Source organism: Xyrauchen texanus, chromosome 1, assembly GCF_025860055.1.
Source record: "Xyrauchen texanus isolate HMW12.3.18 chromosome 1, RBS_HiC_50CHRs, whole genome shotgun sequence".
In the NCBI taxonomy this organism is placed as follows: domain Eukaryota; kingdom Metazoa; phylum Chordata; class Actinopteri; order Cypriniformes; family Catostomidae; genus Xyrauchen; species Xyrauchen texanus.
This window is the reverse complement of record NC_068276.1, coordinates 54,665,371-54,675,062: the sequence shown is the minus strand read 5'-3', so window position 1 is coordinate 54,675,062 and position 9,692 is coordinate 54,665,371.

The following is a 9,692-nucleotide window of genomic DNA, read 5'->3' as shown; positions in this document are numbered from 1 at the left end:
ATTTTTCAACATTTTTATTTACCTTTTTGCCCTCAACAATTAATTTGAAATGGTACCGTAGTGTGACAAAAATGAATAAGTAAATAAACAAATAAATAAATAAAGTAGACCAACAAATATATTCGTTGCAACCTCTTAATTAATTTGAGGTCGTATGCATAATAATGATAAAATAACGTTGTTTAAAATGTTTGTTAGAAAATGCATGTCAATGCGTGATGGCCGAACAAAAGTATTGCCAAAAGTATTTCATGTCAACTTCCCACATGCGCACACACAGATACAAAGACACAACAAATACCAAGTCTGATCATTGCAAGTTTTTGAAACCAAAAACATATACTATCCGCTTATACGTTTTCAAGCCAAATGTAAGGCTGATGAAATGCCATATTTACTTTTAAATATATTTATGATTAAGTAATTAATACTTAAAAGTCCCCCATTGACAAAATGTGATTGATTCACACAAGAAAGAAAAAAAAAAGACATTTAATATTGGTAATATGGGCAGATATAGACAGCTTTTCTATGTATCATGGTTTCTTTTTTTTATTAGTATTTTTGCATGATCATGTGTGTGTAATACGAGCAGGGGCGGAGAGAGCAAAAGAGGAAGCGAGGCCATGCTGAGAGAGGGAAGTGGGCTAGAGGACATTTCACGCTCATAGTGGCTAGTGAATTGGAATGACTGCAGCGCGGCATGATTTGAAGGTCAGGAGATAGTGGATTATATTCCAGAGGTAGAGAGAAGAGACGGATGAAGAGGAGGAGGGGGATGGAGGAATAAACGGACCCTCCTCCCCTTCTGCGTGTGTTCCTTCTTTCTTTCTTTCTTTCTTTGTAATCCCCTTTTTTCTTTGTTTTATCCAACTTATCTTATCTTATATATATATTCTGCTTGCAGGACATCATCTAGAATGAAAACACCAAGGCACCAAACCGACAGCCATTAGTCTCACACATCACGTCCCATGCGCACGTACACACACACAAGACATGCTGAGAAATCTCATTTTAGTCTCCTCTGACGTACTACCTCCATACTGGCCACTAACATCTACCCCTCGTCCAAAAGAGAGCGAGGCAGAGAAAGAAAATGTGTTTTACACAAACAATAACAGCGCTATCAGGCAGAGCGCCGCATTCCGAGAGCGTGATTTAATAAAAACAGAGCGGGATTGAATTATCATATTTTAACTGGATGTGTGTTTCAGTTAGAACGTGTGATTCAGGCCTACAAATGATCCAAATGCTTTTCCGAGGTGCAAGACAGCCCTCTCTCTTTTTCTGTGCTCTTCAAAAACAGACATGGGAAGACAAAGAATATTAAAGGGATAATTCAGTCAAAAATGAAAAAAATATATATATATATAAATCATGATTCCCCCACCCAAATGTGACTTTCTTTTTTTTCATGGAACACAAAAGGAGATGTTGTGCAAAATGTTAGCCTCAGTCACCATTCACTTTCTTTGCATCTTTTCTCCATACAATAAAAGTGAATGGTGACTGACACTGAAACTTAATTGTGAACATCCCGTTTTGTGATCATATGGGTATAGAACAACAGTTTTGGAAGAACTGTCACCTAACAAGCCCCTTGCATATCAGTGACATGGAAAATAAAGTAAGACGGCTGGAAAGCCAAAGCTCTTGTTTGATCTGGTAACACGTATGAGTGTATAGCAGCAGCCCAGTCGCAAGAGGTTGATGAGGATTATCCACATCATTGCAGTAATCAGATGGAATGAGATGTGAGATGACCATGTGTATTTGCTCCAGACAGCGTGATCACTGTTCAGACCCTCTAATGGATTTTACACTTTTGACTAACATGGCAAAGAATAGTATGCGGCAAAGGGCATCAAACAACAACACAACAAACTCTCCAACGTGGATGTCAGAAAATGTGCAAATCAAGAAAACAAAAAAAAATGTTTGTAGGGACATCCAAATGCAAAGCACACATCATCAGGCAACATAAAAGTACTCTTTTTTCTTCCACCTATCTTACCCTGTTTTTCATGTTCTCTCTCATTCCTGGTGTTCAGTGCCTGATTCTTAGGATTAAAGATTAAAGATTAAAGATTGTTTTGGCGCACTGGTGTAAATGAAATTCAGCGGTTCGCTTTAAGCAGACCTCACAATGGGGTTGAGTGACACCTCGCTAAGCAAAGGTTTCTAGATTGTTGTCCCTGTGCTGATACCTGTAAACACGCACATCAAAAGCGAGCAACCAATCCGCAGCTCCCAGGTGCTCCGTCAACACAGACTGAGATGTCTCATAGGTGCAGAACAGGTGTCAATCATTTCACGCAGCCAATGGGGGTTGGCTCGTGTGGATGCACTGTGCTGGATTCGCACATTTCCTTGTGTGCTGCAACCACAGATATAACCGATAGAGGTAGAATGAGTAAAAGAACTGGAAAATGGAAACAAAACTTATGCCTGAATTTTTTTATTATTTAAATTGATATTGCATTAGTAGTAGTAGTATTAGTATTATCATTAATATCCAGTTGTGTTGATTACATAAAAAAATACCCTCTGGTCCACTGAAATATCACAAAACCCTTAAAAGCAAACAGGCCAGATCAGCTCTCCTGCGGTAATGCCCTGCACATCTCTAACCAGAACATCCACATGTCCTCAAGGCACCACACAACAGACAAGAGAAATGAACATATTTCACATGCACAGCTCAAACATAGTCATAAATACAACCTCAAATTAAAATCATTCATATATACAATAAAAAAATCAATCAATCAATAAAACAAAATTATGTTATTCTGACATAACATCACAAATTAATGCAATGCAATTTATTTTTATAGTGTATATTAAAATGTCATTCTTCTATGTTTTGTGGGAGAAAAATTTAAATAATTTCAATTAATAAACAATCGAATTAATTATTAAGTTTAGGTTCATAATTATAAATTGATTATTTATATATCACTATTTATAGGCCAGAAGTGCTGTATTAATCTACAAATGTCTTTTTATTCATTTATATTAATTATATCATTTATTTTAAATTATATTCATGTTCGAAATGTTACATTATACAGCAAATTAATATTTTATAGAAATTAAGAGAAATTGTTTTATTCAACCAAAATCTAATGTCATATTATTATATGATATAATTGCTAAATTAAAATAATTTATGAATATTTGATATAACTGGTGTTAATTAATAAATTACCACATGTCCAATTAATGAATAGAAAATGCTTTAAAAAATGATTCATTACTACAAAATGTATCCATAAATCAACCCCGTTTGGTATTGTTAATGTACATTAAATAGCAAGAACTGAACATAGATTATGGCGCTGGTCTTCGGTGTGTAAGAAATGCCACGATGATCACTTTCATCACAACTACAGCCTGATACATTACACACAAACACACACACGCACATCTGTTCGAAACTTAGCGTGTACAGATGATGACTGACTTTGAATCACATACAAATGCATAAGGAATTTACAGTTAACACAAACAGGTCAATCTTCAGTTCACAGTTCAATAGGGTCATCATATGAAGCTATAAAGCACATGCGTCGAGCATCTCCGGCCTCCTCCGGCCGATAAGACGGGATAGAGGCTGGTCATGCAGCTCTCGTCCATATGAATGGCTGCCTGTGTTAAGCCTTAAAAGCTGTTATTAATCCTGGATTTGAGGTGCAGAGCTGGATTTTGGACATGTTATCAGAGCAGAGCCCAAAACCGCCAAGTTCACCAGTACTGCTTTTTGCTTCAGCACAATAAAAAAAAGACACATCCTATGAATTTTATACACGAACATCGGAATATTGAAGTCCATCTCAAATATACAATTCAATTCATCAACAAAGTCATATTATTATATGATTGTGCCCATTAGCTCTGAAGCAAAAAATAAATCAACATTTTAGCCAACAGATTATTGCTAATGCTACAAACTTAAAGCCTTCTTTCTAATACACAGGAAGGACACTTAGTTTGTATGCAAATTGTGCAAAATGTTTGTAGTATTATTATATAAATAAGCATACAAATACAATAATTACAACAGCACCTTTTGACTTTTTATATTTATACATTCATAAGATACTATAAATTGTGTAATGTTGTGTGTGATGTAAGATGATGTGGCTGTATGTGTCCATAGAGACCGCCATCTCGCTCTCAGTCTGTTTCTTTCTCCATCTCTCTCTCTCTCTCTCTCTCTCTCTCTCTCTCTCTCTCTCACACACACACACACACACACTTTCCCTTGACACAAGCAGGCCAAGCTGAGATCCATGCTATTGATACCACCCAGCCAAACATACAGTATATTGAGCACCAAACATACACACATCGACTTATTTCACGCAGCTACACGGTCCATCATTGCGTGCACACACACACACACAGACACACAGACACACACACACACACACACACACACACACACACACACACACACACTAGTATGTGAAATGCAGAACACATAGCTGGACTCAAAAATGTGGACAAATATGTGTAATGACACACATATAAACAGCAAAACACACACATACAGAGGAATGACAACATTTACATTTGTGCAGGGTTTTAGGAATGTGGTTTTGATGGGAGCAAAGTCATGCTGTATATGTGCATGTATTCATTCTGATAAATCTCTCAAATCAAAAAATGGCCAGACACACTGAGCTTGCATGCAGCAACCATGCTACACACAAACACCTGGTGTGCATCATGCTATCCTCTTGCTGGTAAAATCGTTTTGTGTGTGTGTGCGTGCGTGTGTACTTGTCATCTGAGCATCTCCCTACAGAGTTGGCAGACTAGTGGAGAATAGATGCAGCACAGCACACCATGTGGTTTGGAAGCAAAATAATTTTCTTTTCACATTTCACATTGTGTAGCATACAGAATGTTTTTATTTTTTTTCTTACAATTGTTTTTATTGATATCATCCAAAAATAAATAATTATTCAAATAAAAATATTCGTATTGATACTTATATTGCATATTTACTGATCATCGTAATCATTTGTAGATAATTAATATATGCTACATTTGAAATCATTGTACATTTTGTACAGTGAGTACAGCATTTGGGACATATGAATTGTCCAGTCGTGTGAGGGTGTATCTTCTTGTGCTGCTAATTTCTTCATCACAGATCAAATGGGCTCCCACGCTGGAATAAATCACTGTCGCCACGGAAATGCAGCGACAGCCATGATAGATGGCAGAAATGTGGGTGTTGATGTCTTTAGTGTTGCCGACAATTTGGTAATCTCGCATTTTCCTGTTTTTCTACAGCATTGTGTGTGGGGCAAGAGACATCTGAATGTTGACATGAACCATGAGCCTGAGCCACTACAACCAGCTCCTTTATGACATCAGCACAACACAAAAATTCTAAAGTCAATTTGAAACTTTTACTGTTAGAATTGAAGACCAGTACGTCTGTACAATATATAATGTTATTTTTTTACAGAATTACTGAAAATGCGGTGCCAATATTTGTTCAGTAATCAAATTGATTAATAAAATCAAATAGCTGAATAATAGTCTTGATTAATCATACTCACTGCGAGTGATTGTAGTTGATGGTGGCAGCAATAATTGGCAAATAATTGGATTGATTAATCGAATCAAATGATCAAATAATTGTCTTGAATGTCTTACTCTGTAGAAATGATTGTAGGAGATGGTGGAAAAATAATCAACAAATAATTCAAAGGAATTGTCAAATCAAATGGTTGAGTAATTGTCTCAAATAATCATATTCTATATGCATGATTATAGGTGATATGGCAGCAATAATCAGCAAATAATTAAATTTTATACTCAAATGGTTGAATAATTCTCTCGAACAATAATAACTTATTCTCTATATTTTCAGATTATTTATGGCACCATCTCCTACCATCATGGTAGGAGATGGTGCCATAAATAAGCTGTAAAAAATGTAAATGAACAGTCGAAACAAATGATCATCTTGATTAATCGTACTCTATAGAATTTACTGTAGGTGATGTTGGCAGCAATAATCGGCAAATAATTGAATTGAATAGTCGAATCAAATGGTTGAATAATTGTCTCAAATATTCATATTCTATATGCATGATTATAGGTGATATAGCAACATTAACTGGCAAATAATTTGATAGAATATTCGAATCAAATGATCAAATATTCATGTCAAATAATTGCACTCCATGAGAATCATTGTTGATGATTGTGGCAGCAATATGTGGCAAGTAATTGAATTGAAAAGAAGTGAATAGTGGAGTTAATGATGAATAATATTATAATATACAACGAGATGGCGGACGGACACCATTTTCGAGAGTGTGTTTGTCATGACAGGGATTTTGCCCATGCGTGTTTGGGTCACGAGTGTGGTGACCCCAGTATGCAATATGCTATGGCACAGTGCGGCTTGTGTAAGTCTTGTGTATGCTGCGGCTGTCCATCACAGCAATGCATCACATGTGAAACACCGAATGATCCCCCAAACAAACACCAAATATTTTATCTGGCGCCACCGACACTGTTTAAATAGCCGCCTCACTACCAAAATATAGACCTTGACACCCCAGTTCCCATGTGCATACAATTTCCAATTCAATCAGATTTATAACGCCGCTGTTTTTAAGGCACAACTGCAAGGGAACATACTTTTGGCTTTATCACACGTGTATGTGCAATAAAACTTCCGAATAGAAACACACCTGTAAACTCGCGCGCAGGCAGTTGGCCTTCTGAATCAAGCCAACACTTGCACCTGGCAGAATCAAACAAGCGTGCACTCGCCACAAACTCTCTTACAATCAATACTTTCAGCCAACACCACACAGCAGTCCCAGCCACGGCTCTACTACTACTCTCACACACACACACACATACACACACACACAGAAAGAGAGAGAGAGAGAGAGAGAGAGAGAGAGAGAGAGAGAACAGCACTCCAAAGAGCAGAAAGCAGTGTACTGACCTTTCTGTCTCTATTTATTTGCCTCCTTCCTTTCTTTCTTTCCCTCCTTGATGTCCAATCCACACTAGTCTTCTGGCTGCTGGTGCTGGGGCTACAGTAGTACAGGAACGGCAGTGTGTGAGAGAGTGAGTGAGAGAGAGAGTGAGTTATTCTGCTCAACCTGACTAGAGCGGGCACATTAGTGTGATTTCACACCCAGGCTGCAGCCCTGCCTACTGTCCTGATGGGGTTCCTCAATGTGCTGCTTATTTAGAAAGCCGGCGCGCTGTACCTGGGGTTGCAGGCAGGCTGCTTAAAGCAAGAGCCAACATCTAGAGTGCATAATACCCCCACTCTCCCTTTCTCTCCCTCTCTTTCTCTTTCTCCGCGCACACACAAACACTAGTACAATCTCCTAGTTGCTGGCTGGCTGGATGTAGAGGTAGACACCGGAACCGGCACACATGCAACCCCACGCACAGTTTACAGCAGCCGGCATGAGAATACACAGACAAAGAGATATTTTGTCTGGGTTTTGTTTCTTTATAAGTGTTTAGAAGACAATTTCAACAAGCGATTGCTCCCAATCTACTTGGATGATCCACATGGATGAGTTATAATATGCTTTCAACTCTCTTGCACTGACTGTCTGTGTTACTGTCTCACTCTAATGTTTTGGCTTATTATTGAGATGCCACTGTTTTCATGCTGGGGGAATGTCCCTGTGTCTTGGATTCGGTCCCTTGGCCACTCATCTCTGTGGGACATGAGAGGCAACGATTCAAGAGGGGGGCGGGAGTGGTGAGGGCTTGGGTGTGAGCAATAAATTGTGATTCAGGCTGAATGAGTATTAGCCAAATTTATTGCCAAGCTGCATTCAGTTTTTTTCCCCTCTGTGCACGCAGATAGTTGGAAAAGGGGCAATGGAAAATCAGAGCTGGGGTCGGGTGGGGGGTGGTATGTTTGGGTGGAGGGGCAGGGTCAAGGGTGCAAGGATTTTATTGTGTGTGTGGGGGGGGGGGGTTGATATAGCCAATGGTCATGATTTGGTGCACAGGGCCTAGAGGGAGGTGAAAATAATATATAAGATATGAATTTAATTTATTTATTTATTCAGCCTGGTCCGCATGCCTTATCAGGCCGCTGTCTCTTAATGACATCACTGGCAGCTTCTCCAAGCTGTCCAAAATCACACTGTGTCTCATTTTTCTTCAAAATGACTTCAATTCATTGTGCATGTGTGTGTGTGTTTGTGTGTGTGTGTGTGCGCGTGTGGTACAGTCCATATCTAAAATTGAGAATAATACTATCCAATTTTTCCACACTTTCAAGATGCAAAAGCTCTTATTGTAAAATCTAAATAAATTAAGCTAAAATGTATTTAGAAATAAAAATAAAATATAGTGTGAAAAAATTTATATAAGTTATTTTAAAATATAATCAAATTTATAAAATTTATATAAGTATGGCATCGCCACAAATTATTTTGTTTATTCACAAATTTATAAGTAAATAGAATTAATTATGGATATTTATATAAGAGCAAATATATTACAAAAGCCTCTTTTCCACCATCGGACTGAACTGTTCTTGTTGTGAAATAGTTCTATTCTATGCCAGTCGGCGCATTTATGGATTTTTTTCCCGACTGTGGCGCTGAAAACAGACTTCGAATGTACACAAGAAATACGTAAAAGTTTATGGACTGGGTGAGAAGTGTGTTTACTTTGCCCAAATAGAAAAAACGAGTAACCTTGGCAACCGACAAGCAACGTCACTACATGCAATCCACCAGCACAGTTGAGCAGGGTTATTCCGGGCCGAGAACAGTTTCTAATCATGCTATACGGAACTGTGCCCAGGTGGAAAAGCTACTGAATAGTCAAAAGTTACTTGAAAAGTGTTGTGAAGAGAAAGAGCATTCTTGGGCACATGTATTGGAAATTACTGTTTAGGCTACAAGTATTAGACAGGGCAACAGGCCTCCACAGACCCCCCGCCAAACATTCAGTCATGAAAAACAGCCCCCCACACACACACACACTACAAGGAAACAGAAACAACTCACAGAACCACTGATTCACCTTTCATTCAAGCTTAAACAGAAGCCATATAAAATATATGCAGATATCAACAACCAGCACACCTCACATGAGCAGACATCCAAGTTAGAACACAGCTTTTAAATATAGAATCCTGGTTAAGTTCCTGCATTTCCCCAAGCCATATGAATTGCTCATTCAAGTTCAGAAAGACAATGTGTGTGTGCAAGAATGAGGGTGTAGATGAAATATCCATGGCCATTTTGGGCACAACCATTAAACATAGAACATGTACCATTACAACTCAATCATCCTAATACATTCATCTAAATTTTATAAATCTGTTTTAAAAGCTAGGCTTAATCAGATGGGAATCCCATTTAAGAAAGAAAGAAATAATGAAAAAAGAAAGAGAGAAATAAAGTGTGGCAGGGTGGAGGGTGAGGTCGGGTCGTGGTTCCTCACACCTGGCCCCTAATCAGGCTAATCAACCCTCAGAGAGGGATGAAGGCCGACTGGAGACAGCAGTGGGATGGAGAGAAATTTACGGGCAGCTGTCTGATACCTGTGCCTGTGTGTGTGTGTGTGCGTGTGTGTGTTTGTCTTTTTGGTTAAGTTTATAATTAAAACATTATTTATGTCGTCAAGCCGGTTCTAGCCTCCTCCTTTCCCTAAATCCC